Consider the following 20,094-nt stretch of genomic DNA (forward strand, 5'->3'; position numbering starts at 1 on the left):
GGCAATTGCTCTCCAACCATCTCTTATTTCGCTAATACAGCACAGCATCATTCAAAAGTACTGTCTGGAGTTCAGAAGATAAGTACGTGAGACCTGCAAGACAAACATAAAATAGAAGCGAAACAGCGGACTGAGCATCTTTCTAGGTTTTCAACTCGCATTACAAGCGTTCAATATGGGCACCATTTCTGATGTGACAAACGGAAATATGTGCATGTCATTCATTAAATTCGCTTGCGAAGGTCCAACAGCAGCCCGCTTTGGAAACCTGTTTATTCGGTCGCCTACCTGTAGATGTGAAAGACACTAAAATAAAAAAAAGACCACAACACACCACGAAGCAATTATTCGAATGCGACGGAAATCGTAGATATGATGTACATGTACAGACAAGCAAACGATTACAATTTCAGAGAAACTGGATAATTTGTTTAGAAGAAAGAGCTTCACAAATTGAGTACGTCAATAACACGTTGGTCCACCTCTGGCCCTTATGCAAGCAATTATTCTCCTTGACAATGATATATACAGTTCTTAGACGCCTGGATACCGTCCTGAGGGATGTTGTTGTTGTTGTGGTCTTCAGTCCTGAGACTGGTTTGATGCAGCTCTCCATGCTACTCTATTCTGTGCAAGCTTCTTCATCTCCCAGTACCTACTGCAACCTACATCCTTCTGAATCTGCTTAGTGTATTCATCTCTTGGTCTCCCTCTACGATTTTTACCCTCCACGCTGCCCTCCAATGCTAAATTTGTGATCCCTTGATGCCTCAAAACATGTCCTACCAACCGATCCCTTCTTCTAGTCAAGTTGTGCCACAATCTTCTATTCTCCCCAATCCTATTCAATACCTCCTCATTAGTTACGTGATCTACCCACCTTATCTTCAGCATTCTTCTGTAGCACCACATTTCGATAGTTTCTATTCTCTTCTTGTCCAAACTAGTTATCGTCCATGTTTCACTTCCATACATGGCTACACTCCATACAAATACTCTCAGAAACGACTTCCTGACATTTAAATCTATACTCGATGTTAACAAATTTCTTTTCTTTAGAAACGCTTTCCTTGCCATTGCCAGTCTACATTTTATATCCTCTCTACTTCGACCATCATCAGTTATTTTACTCCCTAAATAGAAAAATTCCTTTACTACTTTAAGTGTCTCATTTCCTAATCTAATTCCCTCACCATCACCCGATTTAATTTGACTACATTCCATTATCCTCGTTTTGCTTTTGTTGATGTTCATCTTATATCCTCCTTTCAAGACACTGTCCATTCCGTTCAACTGCTCTTCCAAGTCCTTTGCTGTCTCTGACAGAATTACAATGACATCGGCGAACCTCAAACTTTTTACTTCTTCCCCATGAATTTTAATACCTACTCCGAATTTTTCTTTTGTTTCCTTTACTGCTTGCTCAATATACAGATTGAATAACATCGGGGAGAGGCTACAACCCTGTCTCACTCCTTTCCCAACCACTGCTTCCCTTTCATGCCCCTCGACTCTTATAACTGCCATCTGGTTTCTGTACAAATTGTAAATAGCCTTTCGCTCCCTGTATTTTACCCCTGCCACCTTCAGAATTTGAAAGAGAGTATTCCAGTTAACATTGTCAAAAGCTTTCTCTAAGTCTACAAATGCTAGAAACGTAGGTTTGCCTTTTCTTAATCTTTCTTCTAAGATAAGTCGTAAGGTTAGTATTGCCTCACGTGTTCCAACATTTCTACGGAATCCAAAGTGATCTTCCCCGAGGTCCGCTTCTACCAGTTTTTCCATTCGTCTGTAAAGAATTCGCGTTAGTATTTTGCAGCTGTGACTTATTAAACTGATAGTTCGGTAATTTTCAATCGTGGATTTACTTTCCAATGTTTCTCTATTTCAGTGATATATACCTCGATGCTGTTGGCCAACGGCAATTGCTCTCCAACCATCTCTTATTTCGCTAATACAGCACAGCATCATTCAAAAGTACCGTCTGGAGTTCAGAAGATAAGTACGTGAGACCTGCAAGACAAACATAAAATAGAAGCGAAACAGCGGACTGAGCATCTTTCTAGGTTTTCAACTCGCATTACAAGCGTTCAATATGGGCACCATTTCTGATGTGACAAACGGAAATATGTGCATGTCATTCATTAAATTCGCTTGCGAAGGTCCAACAGCAGCCCTCTTTGGAAACCTGTTTATTCGGTCGCCTACCTGTAGATGTGAAAGACACTAAAATAAAAAAAAGACCACAACACACCACGAAGCAATTATTCGAATGCGACGGAAATCGTAGATATGATGTACATGTACAGACAAGCAAACGATTACAATTTCAGAAAAACTGGATAATTTGTTCAGAAGAAAGAGCTTCACAAATTGAGTACGTCAATAACACGTTGGTCCACCTCTGGCCCTTATGCAAGCAATTATTCTCCTTGACAATGATAGATACAGTTCTTAGACGCCTGGATACCGTCTTGAGGGATAACGTGCCAAATTCTGTCCAATTGGCATGTCAGATCTTCAAAATACCGAGATGGTTGGAGGGTCCCCCCCTTAATCCTCCAAACGTTCTCAATTAGAGAAAGACTCGATGAACTTGATGGCCAACATAGCGGTTTTCAAGCACGATGTCAAGCGGTAGAGACTCTACCCATTCGCAGGCTGGCATTATATTGCAGAAATGTAAGCTCAGGATAGATTACCTTGAAGGGTAACGAAACAGGACATAGTATATCGTCGACGTACCGCTGTGCTGTAAGGGTGCTGCAGATGACAACCAAACGTCTGGTGTGATGAGACCACCTCTCCTGCTTATCGAGCCGCATGGCGGGGGGATTGTCAGTTTGGCATCCCAATGCTGTCCCTAGCGTCTCTAAACAAGTCTTCAATGGTCACTGGTGCTCAGTTCGAAGCGGGACTCATCACTGGTGACAATTTCACTCAAGTCATTGAAATTCAATAACAAATGCATACAGGCTTTTTGGTGTACACAGGTCAATGGCAGTCGACGCAAGGGGGGCCTTGAGCTCAAACCTATTTCTGTGAGCTATCTATTAATGGTCCTTGTGGTCACTGAAGCACCACTTGCACATCGGATCGATGATAGAGGTAAACTCGGGACTCTGAGTGCCTCTCTGCTGATTGCTCGGTCCTCACCTTGTGTCATCTTTCTAGGTCGACCGCTTCCTTCTTGACGCTGTGTTCAGGCGTCGTTCACCCATTCCTGCCAACATTGTCTTATAGTGGCATCGCTCCTATTCGAATGTCGAGCAATTCATCGATCAGTCCAACCGGCTTCTTTGAGCCCAACTACATGTCCTTTCTCAAGTGCTGACCTCTGTGTATAATGTTCATGCGTCTGTCTGCGAAGCATAGTTACTGTCCAACTGAGTACAAAAACTTTATGCTTTAGTATAGACATGTCCCCAGTTTATTCATAGTTGCCAGCTGCGCATTGAAACTGAGCTGCAACTAGCACAGGGTAGCACGGTTATCCATCGCATTCCAAAGTGTACAATTCGGCATTTTCCGTCGGCACCTGAATGGATACCAATTTGCATACTCTATTTTTTAACATAGTCGCCAGGTCTCTGCAGACAAAGATCGCAACATTCTACGAATCGTGCAATTCCCTGACGACTGAAATTCGCTCCTTGGTCGCTGAGCCATTCGCGTATCGTAGTGTCAGGGCTCTCATTGTTCAAAAATATCTTTCCCGAAGATGATCGTTCAACTTGCTGAGAAGGTGGAAATCCCACTATGCAAGATCTGCACTCCCCGATCAGCATCAGTCGTGTCTGTGTGGAATTCGTCAAATTGTTGACACCCTTTCACTACGGCTGGGCTAGACACTGCATTTCGTCCATATACTCCCAGAATTTCACGGTGAATCTGTGCTCAATTTCAACGTTTTACCCACAAGTACCGAACTACACCGTGTACTTGAACTTTGGAGTACGTTTCCATTTGCTGTTCCAGTTCATTCGCACACTGTGATCCACCTGCTATCAATACTGGAGCAGAACTGTGTCTACAGGAAATGCAGAACATATCCTCTCTTCTGACAATACGCCACCATTGTTGAGCAATGGTGTTACAAGGGTCGCCTAACTAGGGAAGATGTATTATGTACTAGGGTTCACTAGCGGAAATCGATTTCACAGATTATTAAACTTTTATTCAGATTTAAAAAATCCATGGTATCATAATCCAATATTACTCTTAGGAAACGGAAACACAAATACCCACATCATAACACCTGAACCACCAGAACGATCATCTTCCAGAATGCTGGACGTAACCTTACGTGGCGACAAGTGTGAACATGTAATGCACCTACGAACATTGTCGAACCAGGTTCCAGGCGCTTCAGTCGGGAACCGCGCTGCTGCTGCGGTCGCAGGTTCGAATCCTGCCTCGGGCATGGATGTGTGTGATGTCCTTAGGTTAGTTAGGTTTAAGTAGTTCTAAGCCTAGGGGACTGATGACCTCCGATGTTAAGTCCCATAGTGCTTAGAGCCATTTTGAACCATTTCGAACGAAGTGTTATGGTGTTTGGATGCATACTGTTGCATGGGCCTTCTGCCCTCAAAACCTTCAATACTGTGAACTTGAGTTATTGTGACAGCGTACTCCTTCCCCACGTCCGTTTTTTCGGGGATGTATTCAGCCATGACTCCATTTTTATGGATAACAACGTGCGGCCGCTTCGAATATCGCATGTGGAGAACCTCTTCGAACGATTCGAAATTCGGCGAATGGACTGACCTGCCCGTTTACCCGACTTAAATCCCATCGAACACGCGCGGGATTTGTTGCGGAGGCGTATTGCACCATGTTCACACGCGTCAACGAGCATCAGCAGATTTGTCCACCGTGCTTGTGAATGAATGGAACGCCCCACCTCAAAAACTCCTTACCAAACTTGCGGGAGCACCAGGGAGACTATGAATTGATACTCGTGGTGACCCCACACCCTATCAAGAACCATGTCCCGCCTTTTTTAATGTCCAGGGCACCATCATAAATCGCGGTTACTTGAGTGTATTCATTGTCTTTGAATAAATGTGCCATTTCTGTTCGTTTCATTGCGTGTTTCTTTCGATTGTCTCCGTTACTATACTATAGCAATTCTTTCTACATATGGTACAATATTCACTGAGCTGTGTTACTTGGCATTGACACGTCATGCAAAAATCCAGCGTATGTCTAATACTAGTATAACTAAAACGGCAACGCCGTATAGCGCAGCAGGAAAGAGAAGCATTAAACAACCTCAAACAGATTGCGTGGACGATTCTGAAGTGGAACAGGCTAAGAGGCCTAATCCTTGAACATGGTGATGATGATGTAGCCAGTCCCGACTTGACATCCGAAATACCCATAAAACGTCACACCCCATAAGGATTCCCTCCTACATTCGTGACGGATGCCAGCCGATTGCCCAGTTTCTCAAGGTTCAAGCAGCTGCGAGAAATTTGCTTTAACATCCAGTCCTTTCAGACACTCACTCTCAGGAGCAGCATGGAGGCACTTTCATTGGACACTTACTACTCGGTTTGGTAAAGCTTCTCTACAAAGTAATGTGCCTTGCCTGGATTTTTCAGTACTCTGTTTCGAAGAAGTACTGCAAGCGCGCCGGACGGTGTAGGCGAGAGGCTCTAGGCGCTTCGCTCTAAACTTTGACAAAACACAGTATATACAGTTCTACACAGTAAATAGAATGACACCATTAATAAATATAGATTTCGTTCAGAAATCGGTAGGCAAGGTAGAATATTCAAAATTTCTAGGTGAATGCATTGATGAGGGGTTGAACTGGAAAAAACACACTGAAGATCTGCTGAAACGCTTCAGTTCCGCTACTTACGCTATTAGGGTCATTGCAAATTTTGGCGATATACATCTCAGTAAATTAACTTACCACGCCTATTTTCATTCCCTGCTATCGTATGGCATCATATTCTGGGGTAACTCTTCACTGAGTAAACGAGCGTTCATTGCACAAAAGCGTGTAATCAGAATAATTGCTGGAGCTCATCCAAGATCATCCTACAGACACTTATTTAAAGAGCTAGGGATCTTCACTGTAGCCTCACAATATATATATTCACTTATGAAATTTGTTACTAACAGTCCGACCGAATTCAAAAGTAATAGCAGTGTACATGGCTACAACACTAGGAGAAAGGATGATCTTCACTACACAAGGTTAAATCTAGCTTTGGCTCAGAAGGGGGTAAATTATGCTGCCACGAAAGTCTTTGGTCACTTACCTAATAGCATCAAAAGTCTGTCAGATAGCCATATATCATTTAAAAAGAAATTTAAGAAATGGAACAAGTACTAATCTAATCTAATCTGCCCGTCTCCAGACATCTAACTTCCGGCAGCGCCTTAAGGGGGGTAGGACGACAAAAGGGCCGACTTGGAGCAGGAGACTCACCACGGGACATTTTAATTTCTACTGTCTATACTTTTACAAATAAATTCATAAAACTTTGTCATCATGACCAGGAAGTATTGAGGACTCACACTTATCGCAGTGGAAGTTCAAAAACGTAGCAAAATACCTTTTCTTACATATGAAATTTCATCATTTTTTCACTTATTAATGGCTGCAATTGTTGCTATAGGTACCCTTTTCTTCCTAAGTAAGAGAGATTCTTCGATGAATTTTTCATAGTATACAGACAATAGTTACAGGTGTATGAAACTTTAGAATTTTCCAAATCTATTAAAAAACTATGGAAAAAATTGAGATAATTAACCATAAAACTTGAGTTTTTTCTAAACATGAAGTTTAAAATGTAACAGTTCATTCATTTTTTCATAAATTAAATAACTTCTAGAGTTTCATACACCTGTAACTATGGTTTGTATGCTGTGCAAAAGTCATCGAAGAATCTCTCTTACGAAGAAAAGTGTACCTATAGCAACAAATGCAGCCAGTAGTAAGTGAAAAATGATGAAATTTCGCATGTAAAAAAAAAGTTTTTTTTACGTTTTTGTGCTTTCACTGCTATGGGTATGAATCCTGAATCCTTCCTGGTCATGCTGTTAAAGTTTTATGAATTTATTTGTAAAAGTATAGACAGTGGAAATTAAAATGTCCTGTGGTGACTCTCCTGTTCCAAGTCTGCCGTTTGGCGTCCTAACCCCCCCCGCCCCACTAGTGTATCGTCAGTAACAACTGCACGGCACAAAAGTATTATACCAAACCCTCGAGGAAAGAGCAACTGAAGAATCAGATGAAAACGTTTTGGCTCTGAGCACAATGCGACTCAACTGCTGAGGTCATCAGTCGCGTAGAACTTAGAACTAATTAAACCTAACTAACCTAAGGACAGCACACAACACCCAGCCATCACGAGGCAGAGAAAATCCCTGACCCCGCCGGGAATCGAACCCGGGAACCCGGGCGTGGGAAGCGAGAACGCTACCGCACGACCACGAGATGCGGGCTGAAAACTTTTTGCTCACATCGTACACCCTATACACAGTGTATTCCTTTTCAATTATGCATTAGTGCAGAATATAAAGCCAGGTTTATGTACGTGTCACTTGTAAAAAATATTTGTCAGAGATTTTGTTACTTCCAGAGATCGTAATAACAGGTCCAAGAGACGCAAGGTGCAGAGGAAAAGCGTGTATGGTGAGCTAAGTTTCGCGCAGCGGCGCCTTTGATGCAGTGGAAGACAGCTGTATCCGTAATGCAGTGCGACTTCCTGCGCAGACATGCCAACGTCTGCGGTAGCAGTCTTCCGTGCAACGCCGGCTCGGCTGCTCTGTTCTTCTGACCGCAGCGACAAGTATCTGCGGGTAGCGAGCCGTCGAAGCTTCGCAGTCGTCACGGTGAGGCGGAAGGAGGCTGTCAATTTCTAACAGGAGCGCAGAGAGGAATTCGCGTCTAACGAGGACGGCGGTTCGTGGCACGCACGGTCGCCGCGCGCTTTTTGTGGGGCGCCAGCAGCTGTAGGTCAGCAGCTGTTTGTTTACCTTGCGCGGCCCGCCCACCGCCTGTGGGGCTGGTCGGCGTCCACACAATTGCTGCGGCTTAGCGAAAGCTATGAATATTTATCTGCGGGAAGGGGCGGCGCGCAGGTGTGTAAATCACCCGAGCCCCCCGGCTCCCAGCCAGCAGTGCGTAACGGCCGCTTCGGGCGAGCTTACGCTGCCGTCTCGCTACTGCACGCTTTGCTCGACAGCATTCTCGATTCAAGTTGGACTGTACGCGTCGCACTGGTTGTTCACACACTAGAGTAATGAAACAAGTAATGTCTCATTGCTGTTAATGGATACGCACACAGGACACAGAATTTGTCACCCTCAGTAGAAATCACGCTGATTGGATGTTAACGTAAGGTTGCCGGCAGCTGTGGCCGAGCGGTTCTAGGCGCTTCATTCTGGAACCGAGCTGCTGCTACGGTAGCAGTTTCGAACCCTGCGTTGGGCATGAATGTATGTGTTGTCCTTAAGTTAGGTTTAACAAGAGAACCTCCCCATCGCACCCCCCTCAGATTTAGTTATAAGTTGGCACAGTGGATAGGCCTTGAAAAACTGAACACAGATCAATCGAGAAAACAGGAGTAGTCCATGTCCATGTCCAGGATAGGCAACAGAAAGAAGAGTATGAGCTCTGGAGCGCCGTGGTCCCGTTGCTAGCGTGAGCAGCTGCGGAACGAGAGGTTCTTGGTTCAAGTCTTCCCTAGAGTGACAAGTTTAATTTTTTATTTTCAGACAATTATTATCTGTCCGTCCGTCCGTCGGATGCGAGGTAACTGCGCCGTAGTATGGGGACACTACATCTAAACAAACATCGAAACACACGGAAAAATTTGAAAACGTTAAAAACATATGTATTGTAACAAATAAGCCCTCGGTAACAAACATTAAGTCAAAATTGACCTGGTTTCGACGCTACTACGAGCGTCGTCTTCAGAATTAGACTAACTGTACTAAAACATTAGGTATGTAGTACATTAATAAAATTAAAGTTTGTACTGACTAGAAAAGATGCAGTACTTACAAGTCACATATTAAAAAAGATCTCAGCCGGAAAGGCGACGTCATGAACACTTGTGCGAAGGCGAGCCGCTAAGGGCTGCTCGTACTGTGGACAAGGGTTGCAACAAGACGACGCTCATAGTAGCGTCGAAACCAGGTCAAACTTGACTTAATATATGTGACCGAGGGCTTATTTGTTACAATATAATTCTGACACGGTCACTGAACCTTAGCACCTATGTTCAAAGTTTTAAAAACATATGTTTTGACAGAGCACAGGGAAAACTGTGCGACTGTGAAACTGTTGCATTCGTTTGTTGCAGTTTATGTGACAAACTCTTTTCATCACTTTTCTTGGAGTGATTATCACATCCACAAGAAAACCTGAATCGGGCAAGGTAAAAGAATCTTTTTACCCATTCGCCAAGTGTACAAGTTAGGTGGGTCGACAACATATTCCTGTCATGTGACGCACATGCCGTCACCAGTGTCGTATAAATATATCAGACGTGTTTTCCAGTGGAGGAATCGGTTGACCTATGACCTTGCGATCAAATGTTTTCGCTTCCCATTGGAGAGGCACGTCCTTTTCTCTACTAATAGCACGGTTTTACGGTGCGGTCGCAAAACACAGACACTAAACTTACTACAGCGAACAGAGACGTCAAAGAATGAACGGACAGATCATAACTTTGCGAAAATAAAGAAAGTAAACTTCTCACTCAGGGTAAGACTTGAACCAAGGACCTCTCGTTCCGCAGATGCTCACGCTAACCACGGGACGACGGCGTTCCTGAGCTGACATTCTCCTTCATGTTGCTTATCTTGCGCATGGACTACTCAGTCTGTATATTTCGCTTATTTTTTTCATAGTTCCACACAACTGTTTCCTGTTTTCTCGATTGATCTGTGTTCAGTTTTTCAAGGCCTATCCACTGTGACAACTTATAACTAAATCTGACGGGAGTGCGATGGGGAGGTTCCCTTGTAAGACTAGGGGACTGATGACCGATGTTAAGTCCCATAGCGCTTAGAGCCATTTAGACCATTTTTTTAACGTAAGGTTACAATATTTCTGAGAGTCGAAGCTGCGACCAATGTTATAACTGCCTAGTGTTCGGAATGTGCTCTAAGCACTATGGTACTGAACATCTGAGGTCATCAGTCCCCTAGACTTAGAACTACTTAAACGTAACTAACCTAAGGGCATCACACACATCCATGCCCGAGGCAGGATTCGAGCCAGCGACCGTAGCAGCAGCGCGGTTCCAGACTGAAGCGCCTAGAACCGCTCGGCCACAGCGGCCGGCTGCGTTCGGAATGTCACAATGCCTTGTAATTACACAGCTTATTCGGAAATTACAGTCACGAACTTCTAGCGCTTCTAGAGGTGAGTGAGTACATAATATTTTGAACAGAAACCCACATCCGGAATCGTACCTTTTCCGCTATACACGGTTTCAGTTCAGATACTTAATTCAACCACTTCTGCTTGAGGAATAGAATTGCGGGTGGTGCAGTACAGTTATCAGGTAGCAGTTCGAAATGAAACATAACAAAACATTCATTTATCAGTTAAGCACATTTGTTCGTATTAATACTTAAACATCACGTGTCGTACATTGTTCCAGAACAAAAAGAATCCAACATACTGTACATACAGAACAGTACTCATGCGTTATAACAGCGCCTCAGTGTGGCAAACCACCAACATCGTTACAGACATTGTACGCACGAAGCATGTTTTGATACAAACGTTCCATCCATACCGGTGTCTCTTCCATTTCTAGTGCAGCGGCCTTAACTCGTGTCAGCAGATCTTCCTCTCTCTCTATAGCCAAACGTTAAGTGACATCAGACGAACGTCTGACGCAGTACATGACATCCTGTCTACGCTATTGCTTACGAGGACAAGCAAGTCTGAGACTTTTCTCTTTCATTCAGCAGACGTGGAGCTTACACACCTGGATTGAAACCTTAACGAAATCACTACGTTTCTGGACATGGGTTTCTATTCAAAATATTATGCACTCAATCTCCTCTCCAAGTCCTAGAGGTTAGTAACGATAATTTCCGGACACAATATATTTTATTAAAGCTTACAACGAAATGAATAACAGGCACCAAATCACAATACAATAAACATAATCAAAAACATAGACACATTCATAGTTACTGTGTTACTGTGGCACACTTAAATCTTTAAAGCTAGTAAACAAGACACAACACTTGCATTTAACACCCATGTGTTGTTGATGCCAGTATACTTCTGTGATGAATGAGTTTGACTCAGCAGATGTTTACTTCCCTACAATTTTAGGAAGTCATAGGATTCTGAACATTTGTATTTGAAATTATCTTTCATCATCAGTACTGCTTTGAAAGTCTCTACATTCATTTGCCTTTTCACAGATATCTGTATGTTATTCACTGAAGAGCAGACACATGCAACTGCTGCATTTGTACCAGGAAGACAACATAAATTCCACAATCTTATAAATACTTTAATGAGATCTGTGTTTGGATTAGAAGTCTTTGTTCCCAGCGCATATCAATGAAAATTTAGTGTATGCTTCATTTGCTAAGGTGTGACAAAATTTGAAGCATTTTTGTACCTCGTTCCACGTAGGTACCTCCGAGAGCTATTCAGAAAGTAAGGTTCGACAGGTCGCGAAATGGAAACGACAGTGAAAATCCAATGACACAGATATATTGGCAGTGTCTGTAGTATATCCATCGATAGCGTCATATCGCTCTTTTCAGTTCTGAGTACACAGTGAGCAAGTAAAGATGCCTCGAACAATAGTGTCTCCCACCAAGAATGGGTGCCCACTGCGAGGTTACGCCTGATTTCATGCTACCCCACATAACGTCCCTGTCATGCATTTCCTTCTTCATGATAATTCTCTGCTTACACTGTAGGGACAATGACGATGCCACTGCAGCGTTTTCAGTCGGAAGTGTTTGATACCTATTTTTAGTCTGAAAAGGCATTAAAATGACCATCAACTGCAGAGTCTGCCACTGGTAGCTGAGTGTTCAGTGCAACGTAATGTCATACCTAACGGGCCAGGTACGATTCCCGTCTGGGTCGGAGATTTTCTCCACTCACAGACTGAGTGTTGTGTTATCCTAATCACCATCGTTTCATCCCCATCGACGCGCAAGTGGCAGAAGCGGCGTCAAATCGAAAGACTTGCATCCGGCGAACGGTCTACCAGTTGGGAGGCCCTACATCAACTGCAGAAGGCGTATTGATACTGAAATAGAGGTAGATACTTTTACAACGCTAGAAATATAAAAATATATGTACTGAAACCTCGCAGCACCGAGAATTTGATTTGATTTCTAAAAACTGGACCATTTGGTGACCCCAGCAGAACTCGATGGGAACAGGGGGACTGGACTCCAAAAGTCGGAACTGTCCTTGTCAAATAGGGACTTATGGTCACTTCAGTTAACACTGTTTCAAGTTCTGGCTGAAAGTCATTCCTTTAAAACGTCTCTTGTCGAGCTCTTCACTCTCATGCGAGTCACGAGTCTGCTGTAAATACGTCCTGCACCATTTTATCGCTTTGCATATTTTGAAAACATGCAAAATCGTGACTTTTCGTACAATAGTCCACGGCTCCAGTCAGATGCTGTCCAATTTCTGCGTTGTTTGATCCACTGAAGACATTTAGCTATGTGCCACTACGATGAATATCCTTTTTCATGTTAAGAGACTGCTGATGTCCACTACACGCAATTCCCTTCACAGTGTTCGCTCGGAAACAGGATGAGATGGACTTGCGTTGAGTGACAGCAGAAATTCCTGGAAGATCTGAATACGATTGTCATTGACAAGCTTGTCGGTAGTCTCAGGGTCCCATCCATTGGTACTTTTTTAAGACCACTGTTCTTAAGCCGTGTGTCATAGCTGGGTGTGCTACACTATTCCCTGTAGACGTGTTGGACAGTCCTCGTTGATACGTCAAGTAATTGAGCAACACCATTCACTGTGTAGCGAAGGACACATCCAAACACAAGAGTTCCTTCCTGCCTTTCCGTCACACTACCGCATATTACTATGCTACTGTCCTAATTGCGCACAATCCTACTGGTACATACACGCCACTTCACTGGCATCACTTACGTCAGTGGTGGACGTCGCATGACCGTATACCACCTTTTTTCTATCATTTACAACAGTCCAAAGCAAACACTTTCTTCTTTTAGTGAATGATTTATATGTAGTCTGGTGACAGTATGACACAGTTTTCTGTTTAGAAGGAAGATTCAAAGAAACACTCGGTACTTCGGAACCTAGAGTATGAAAAAGTAGTTTCTCGATCAGATTTATGAACAAATATATCGGCAACCGGGCCATGTCACTCCACTATAAAATCTCGCGATTTCGCAAACCATTTCTGTCCTCATTATCAGGGGAAAAAGTGACACAGACAGCCGAAAGTACAGCAGATGTAAACCAACCAACTTTAACGCCATAGTCCTTTACTACGCAGCAACAAGGATGCTACGACCTCCCCTTCCTACTATCGGAGAACCGTCTAATGCAGAGAGGTACGGCTACAGTCTGTAACCTCCCCCTCACTTATCGACCTTAATGACAGTGAAAAATTAAACCGCGTGCACCTAATGGAAATTCGGAAAAAGCAATCGTCACCGAAGTTAATTTGTCGGTAAAGAGGGAGGAAAGGGTTACATCTAAATGAAAGGAAAAATGCAAATGAAACTGGTGGAAATTAATTTTGAAAAGGGGTAAAGTTAATAAAGAAAGTAAATGTGCGGCCGTTACGTTAACAATTAACTAGCGGTAATTAGATATTTGAGATTTGGGGGAAATTATGGTCGCCAGTCCTGTGGACAATTACTATAGTAACTGAAGAAGAAAGGTTATTACACATATAATTAGCAATAGAAGCGTGGCAACTGAAGGTTGACACGTGTAGTGTGAAAACTGAAAGTTTGTCATAATTAATAAATTTCGCTACACTCTGACTTAATTTAGCAAAAGAATGAATAAAATCGGAAAATTGAAAGATAATTTAGTGACTGAAATTAGTAGTGAGCTTTGTTTCAGAAGCACATCGAAATTCAGTAAAATACGGTTAGTCTTGGGCTACCTCAACAGTCATTTCAAAAGCTACTTGAATCTACGCAATTAAGAAATAAGAGATTTAACTTTGAATTTGAATTAAATGATTCTGGACAATTAACAATAGTAACATTTAGTACGTACCAAGCTGAGCTGCAGTCACAGGTAAGCTAAAATACGGTAACAAAACTCGCACTCTTAATTTGCGCTTGTGTAATCTAAATATTGTAGCCAGCTATGAATACCTTAACTGAACTTTGAAATTAAAGCAGTGAAATCGAATTATATTACTTTAATGCTGGCGTTTGAATTTCAACGACACTCGGGTTCATTCCGGAAAAGGAAGGGACCCTGCTTGGTAATGCAATTGGGACAATGAGCAACAAAGGTTCATGCTACGTTGTTATAATTTTATGATGCAACAATTTCAAAAGCTGAGGTCTACCATACAGTTCTAAAACTTTACGTGCTTTTAGTCTTCCTTGTTGGTTGATTGAAGGTTTGAAGCCGTCGATCGAGGAGGTGGCGACAGTCACTAATTGTCGGCCGTCGCTGTTGCAGAAGCTGGATGTTGGCGCGCCTCCTTCTCGACACGGTCACCAGGCGAAACGGGCTCTTGGTGTGCGCCAGCTAATGCTTCCCGTCCGCGACACCGTGTCAGAAACTATCATAGCAATTCGAGGGCAGTTACATACTGCCAAACCCCGAAAGCCCGGCAACTCGCGGGAGCGTCACACGACACACCTGCTCCACTGCACTACTCCAGCCAGACTCTCTCTGCTCTGCCCGCGCTCCACGCGACAGAGCTAACACTACCAAAGATCCTAAACACTTTGGTTCTCCACATGACCTATCGATGTAAACGTTCGATTGCATAGTTTTTCCTAGACAAGACCCAGCGTAAAAATACAAATAATATTTACAAAACAAACCAATTATGCATCGACATAAATGCATAAATATATATATATATATATATATATATATATATATATATATATATATATATATATACAAACAGTAAAACAATTACAATATATAAAGAGACAGAAATGTCATATCTTCCGGTGACAAAATAAGGAAAAAATTTATAGTACAATAGATGGAAATAGGAGGATATGCATTTCCGGCTTTACAAGTCGGACACAGAATAGTCTGAACAGCGGTATTACTTGATATTTTTGTAGACACAAATCAGTGATATGTATGAGACATGGCAGGGATTGGGGAAAAAAACACAGACGTAAAACTGCCGGAGGATTCGAAACGAGGGACTTTGATAACCACTAGGCTGTTATGTTACAAAGAGCCTTAGCATTGTGCAAGGGGAAGTTGTTAAGTTCCTGTTATCACCGTGATACAAGAGGCTTGCTGTCAACAGTTTCAGTCTCGGAGTGATTTCTTCTCTGTGTATCCAATATACGTTTCTTTCACCAGTGTGTCAGCTGGCAAAAACCGTTTTTGAAGATCTATACGACTTTGACTCCTTTCTTATCACCTAGTTGTCACCCAGGAAACTGCAAAGCACTCCGTCTTCAGGCCACAAGTGGCCCATCGGGACCATCCGACCGCCGAGTCATCCTCAGGTGAGGAAGTGGATAGGAGGGGCGTGGGGTCAGCACACCGCTTTCCTGGTCGTTATGATGGTTTTCTTTGACCGGAACCACTACTATTCGGTCGAGTAGCTCCTCAATTGGCATCACGAGGCTGAGTGCATCCCGAAAAATGGCAATAGCGCATGGTGGCCTGGATGGTCACCCATCCAGGTGCCGGCCACGCCCGACAGCGCTTGACTTAGGAAACTGCTAAGTAGCCATGGAATGAGGAGGAAGTCATTGGGCGGCCGAGTTGGGTGCGGGAGTATAAGGAGACGAAATTTCACACCGCGTAAGAGTTGCATTGTCGCTGTTTAGTGGTGTCTTGTCGTACAATGCAGGAACTCTTTTTGTGAAATGATGTCTTGTAAGGCGTACATAAATTGTTTTTCTGTCATTACGTGTCTCATTTTGATAGTAGTCTAAGCGTTAGAGAAAGTAAGTCGTGTTTTTCTCTTTAGGCGACAATCCCGTGTAGATGAATCACATACGTGGCTATAAACTTGAATTACAGGAGTTTCTGGTGTTATATTTCGACAAGCACGCACTGTTTACCACTTAACTGCTGTTGTCAGCCCATAATACACAACCGAAATTGTTAATACTGAGAGGTAAGTAGGTTTATGAAAAAGTTTTAACATTTAGAATATATGAAAGACACGTCGCGAAGGAATTTTTGCATATTCCAATTGTGTAATGTCAGGAGCACACAGAGCAGAAGATTTCGACGGGGAGGTTGTGATGGTGTCCTTCCCGGTCGCCCCATCTGCGATAACATTAGGTGCATGAGCAGTGGAAAAAAAATCTGTAGGAAAAGGTCTTGAAGACCCAACGGTACCGACCTTAGGCGTCATCGGATTTAGGAGGGGTACGTGGTCAGTACACCGGTCTCCCGGTCGTCGCCAGTTTTCGTGACCGGTGTCATTATTTCTCAGTCAAGTAGCTCCTCAATTGCCCTCGCAAGGGCTGAGAATATCCCACTTGCCAACAGCACTCGGTAGACCCGGACGGTCACCCATCCAAGTGCTAACCAAGTCCGACAGCGCTTAACTTCGGTGGTCTGACGGGAATTGGTGTTAACACTGCGGTAAGGCCATTGGTGCACTGGCAGTGAAGCAAATACATTATCTGGAAGAATGCAAGCGATATGATACGCGAATTGGGGTGGCAGTCACTGAAACAAAGGCGGTTTTCTTTGCGGCGAGATCTAGTTACGAAATTTCAACCACCAACTTTCTCTTCCGAATGCATAAATATTTTGTTGACACCCACCTACGCAGGGAGAAATGATCATCATAATAAAATAAGAGATATCAGAGCTCGAACGGAAAGATTTAGGTGTTCCTTTTTCCCACGCGCCATTCGAGAGCGGAATGGTAGAGAAGCAGTATGAAAATAGTTCGATGAACCCTCTGCCAGTCACTGAAGTGTGAATTGCAGAGTAACCATGTAGATGTAGATGTACTGCTTTCCGAAGTGGCCGAAGTCAGATTCCTCTAAAGATGGACAGCTGCAATGGCCTCAAACTACAAGCTGCTCGCGGGTGATATCGATACAACACAGTCAGCAGTATTAGGTATGCAAAATGCCAACTCTCTATCAGTTGAACCCAAATTTTAATGAACAATTCGATAGCGATATTTCTTTAACGGTCCGCTATTAATTATCCAGGGGCCTTTTTTCCATTTCCTAGCAGTCCTAGTCAACAATGAATAATAAACCAACCTCTGTAACTGTCAACTATGTTTTTTTGCTACTAGTTTAGACATTAATTAAATGTCTTTTTGGCTATTTCGTTAGTTAACTGCAAAGTACAGATTCCGCTTACTGTGAATATTTTAACTACATTGATCATACAATTTATTGTAATGTGTGTGTTTTAGAGTGAATACGTAGACACAGTTGAGAGTATAGACGTACAATTATATTCCACCACCTTTTGTTCTCAGTTTCTATGAGATTTGATTGCTGCATTCTGTGTTGTTATCCGCTGATGTGATTGATTTTAAGAGCGACTGATACTGATTGGCAATCATTAGCAAATGTGTAGATTAAATGTAACGAAATATTTCGGAATGCAGATCGGTTTATGCAACTGCTCTGACATTTATTATGTAGGACTACTGAAGCAGATTATTCCGATCGTGAAATATATTACATCGGTTAAAAGATGGGATATGAAAGTCATGAGTCAGATCCTAAGTACACTGCCAAAGTCCAATAAGTCATCGACGTTACTGTTGCACATCTTAATACACTGACGTGCCGAAGCAATATGGCCAATTGGTGTTGGTCCAGCTTTGGAGCGAAATATAGCAGCGATTTCGCTTCACATTGATTCAGCAAGTTCTTCGTAGGTATTAGGAGGTATGTAGCTCCAGATGTCAGCCGACAGATCACATTGTTCCCATAAATTACGAGCTGATTCACGAGCGTACCAGATGTGTTTCTTTGGGCACATTTGGTGGCCGAGATATCAAGGTGTGGCCACTAGAGTCCCCCTCAAACTACCGCAGCACGAGTCTGACCTTAGATACGGAATGTTATCATCACCTTCGGGGAATACATCAACACCAATAGTGTCTTCGGTTACTAGCACAGCTCCCAGGGAAGCGTAGGTGGATGTCCGCCATAGCTTAACACTCTCCTCCATCGTTTTCACTGACCAATGGTCAAGTCTCTATACCCACTGCAGTCGTAATGACCGAGCGAGGCGGCGCAGTGGTTAGCACACTGGACTCGCATTCGGCAGGACGACGGTTCAATCCCGCGTCCGGCCATTCTGATTTAGGTTTCCCGTGATTTTCCTAAATCCCTCCAGGCAAATGCCGGGATGGTTCCTTTGAAAGCGCACGGCCGACTTCTTTTCCCATCCTTCCCTACTCAGATGAGACCGATGACTTCGCTGTTTGGTCTCCTCCCGCAAACAACCCTACCCAACCCAGTCGTAATGGATGATACCATTGGGTCAAGTCAGCCGCGGTGGCCGAGCGGTTCTAGGCGCTTCAGTCCGGAACCACGCGGCTGCTACGGTCGCAGGTTTGAATCCTGCCTTGGGCATGGATGTGTGTCAGGTCCTTAGGTTAGTTAGGGTTACGTAGTTCTAAGTCTAGGGGACTGACGACCACAGATGTTAAGTCCCATAGTGCTTAGAGCCGAGCTATTGGGTCAACACGAAAGCACGTCTGCAGCTCAGCCCCATGTTCAACAATGTGCGCTGAACTTTGTGCCTGAAACACTGGTGCCAATACCACCCTTTATATTCCGCCTTCATATCTGACACAGACATGCCGCTTTGAAGAGCGAGCCAGCCTTCGGCCTCTACGTTCTGCCGGCCGTTGTGGCCGAGAGGTTCTAAGGGCTTCAGTCCGGAACTGCGCTGCTGCTACGGTCGCAGGTTCGAATCCTGCCTCGGGCATGGATGTGTGTGATGTCCTTAGGTTAGTTAGGTTTAAGTACTTCTAAGTCTAGGGGACTGATGACCTCAGATGTTAAGTCCCATAGTGCTTAGAGCCATTTGAACCTCCACGTTCTGTTATGGGGTGTGACCGTCCAGCGCCTAGTCGCCTACTCGTGGTTTCACTGTCCTTCAACCGCTTTCCAAGGATGCTCTTGACAATAGCAACGCCAACAGCAGACCATACTCGCCGTTTCCGAGGTGTTCGTTCCCACGTGCCGCGTCACAACAATCTGCTCCTTGTCAGAGCTGCTTGTTTCAGTTGTTTTTCCCCTTTTACGCCCCGTACCGTCGCTAGAATGATTTCCCATTCGTCTCTGCTCTGCTTGTATCTTCCCCTCAACGGGTCGTGTGCCGCAACGCCACCAGGTGGCATCAGTCTCGCGACGGGCAGTGGCCATAATGTTTTGCCTCATCACTGTATTTGCCTGCAGTAAATTTGCATAGCTGAATAGCAGTGATCGATGCAGGATGTACCTACAATAATCTAATCTCTCTTGCGTGAAGTGTGTATAACGTAAGTCTAAGCTGATCTTTTATAGTTAGTTAGTTAGTTGGTTACGCGTTCCATTGATCAATCCCACGGTACGGTAGCCGTTATGATGTGGAACGTGTCAAGTGCACAAGAAATGTACATATGAAACAAAATTTTTTAATTTGCTGTCTGTCAGACACCTTATTTCATCTGGTAATTCGTCGAAAATTTTTATAGCAGCATATTTTACCCCTTTCTGTGCCAAAGATAGGTTGAGCAAAGGATAGTGTAAATCTTTCTTTTTTCTGGTATTATAATCATGAATGTCACTGTTGTTTTTAAACTGGTCCATGTTGTTGAGAACAAATTTCGTTAGTGAGTAGATGTACTGTGAGGCTGTTGTAAGAATTCCCAATCATTTAAAAAGATGCTTACAACATGTGCGACTATCAACCCCACACAT

General features: G+C 43.5%; 1 pseudogene; it reads right to left on the bottom strand.

Moving 5' to 3' along the window:
- Positions 1-16,681: 16,681 nt before the first annotated feature.
- LOC124796688 lies at positions 16,682-16,800 on the bottom strand (annotated as a pseudogene).
- Positions 16,801-20,094: the final 3,294 nt, after the last annotated feature.

This window comes from Schistocerca piceifrons, chromosome 4 (assembly GCF_021461385.2).
Source record: "Schistocerca piceifrons isolate TAMUIC-IGC-003096 chromosome 4, iqSchPice1.1, whole genome shotgun sequence".
Taxonomy (NCBI): Eukaryota; Metazoa; Arthropoda; class Insecta; order Orthoptera; family Acrididae; genus Schistocerca; species Schistocerca piceifrons.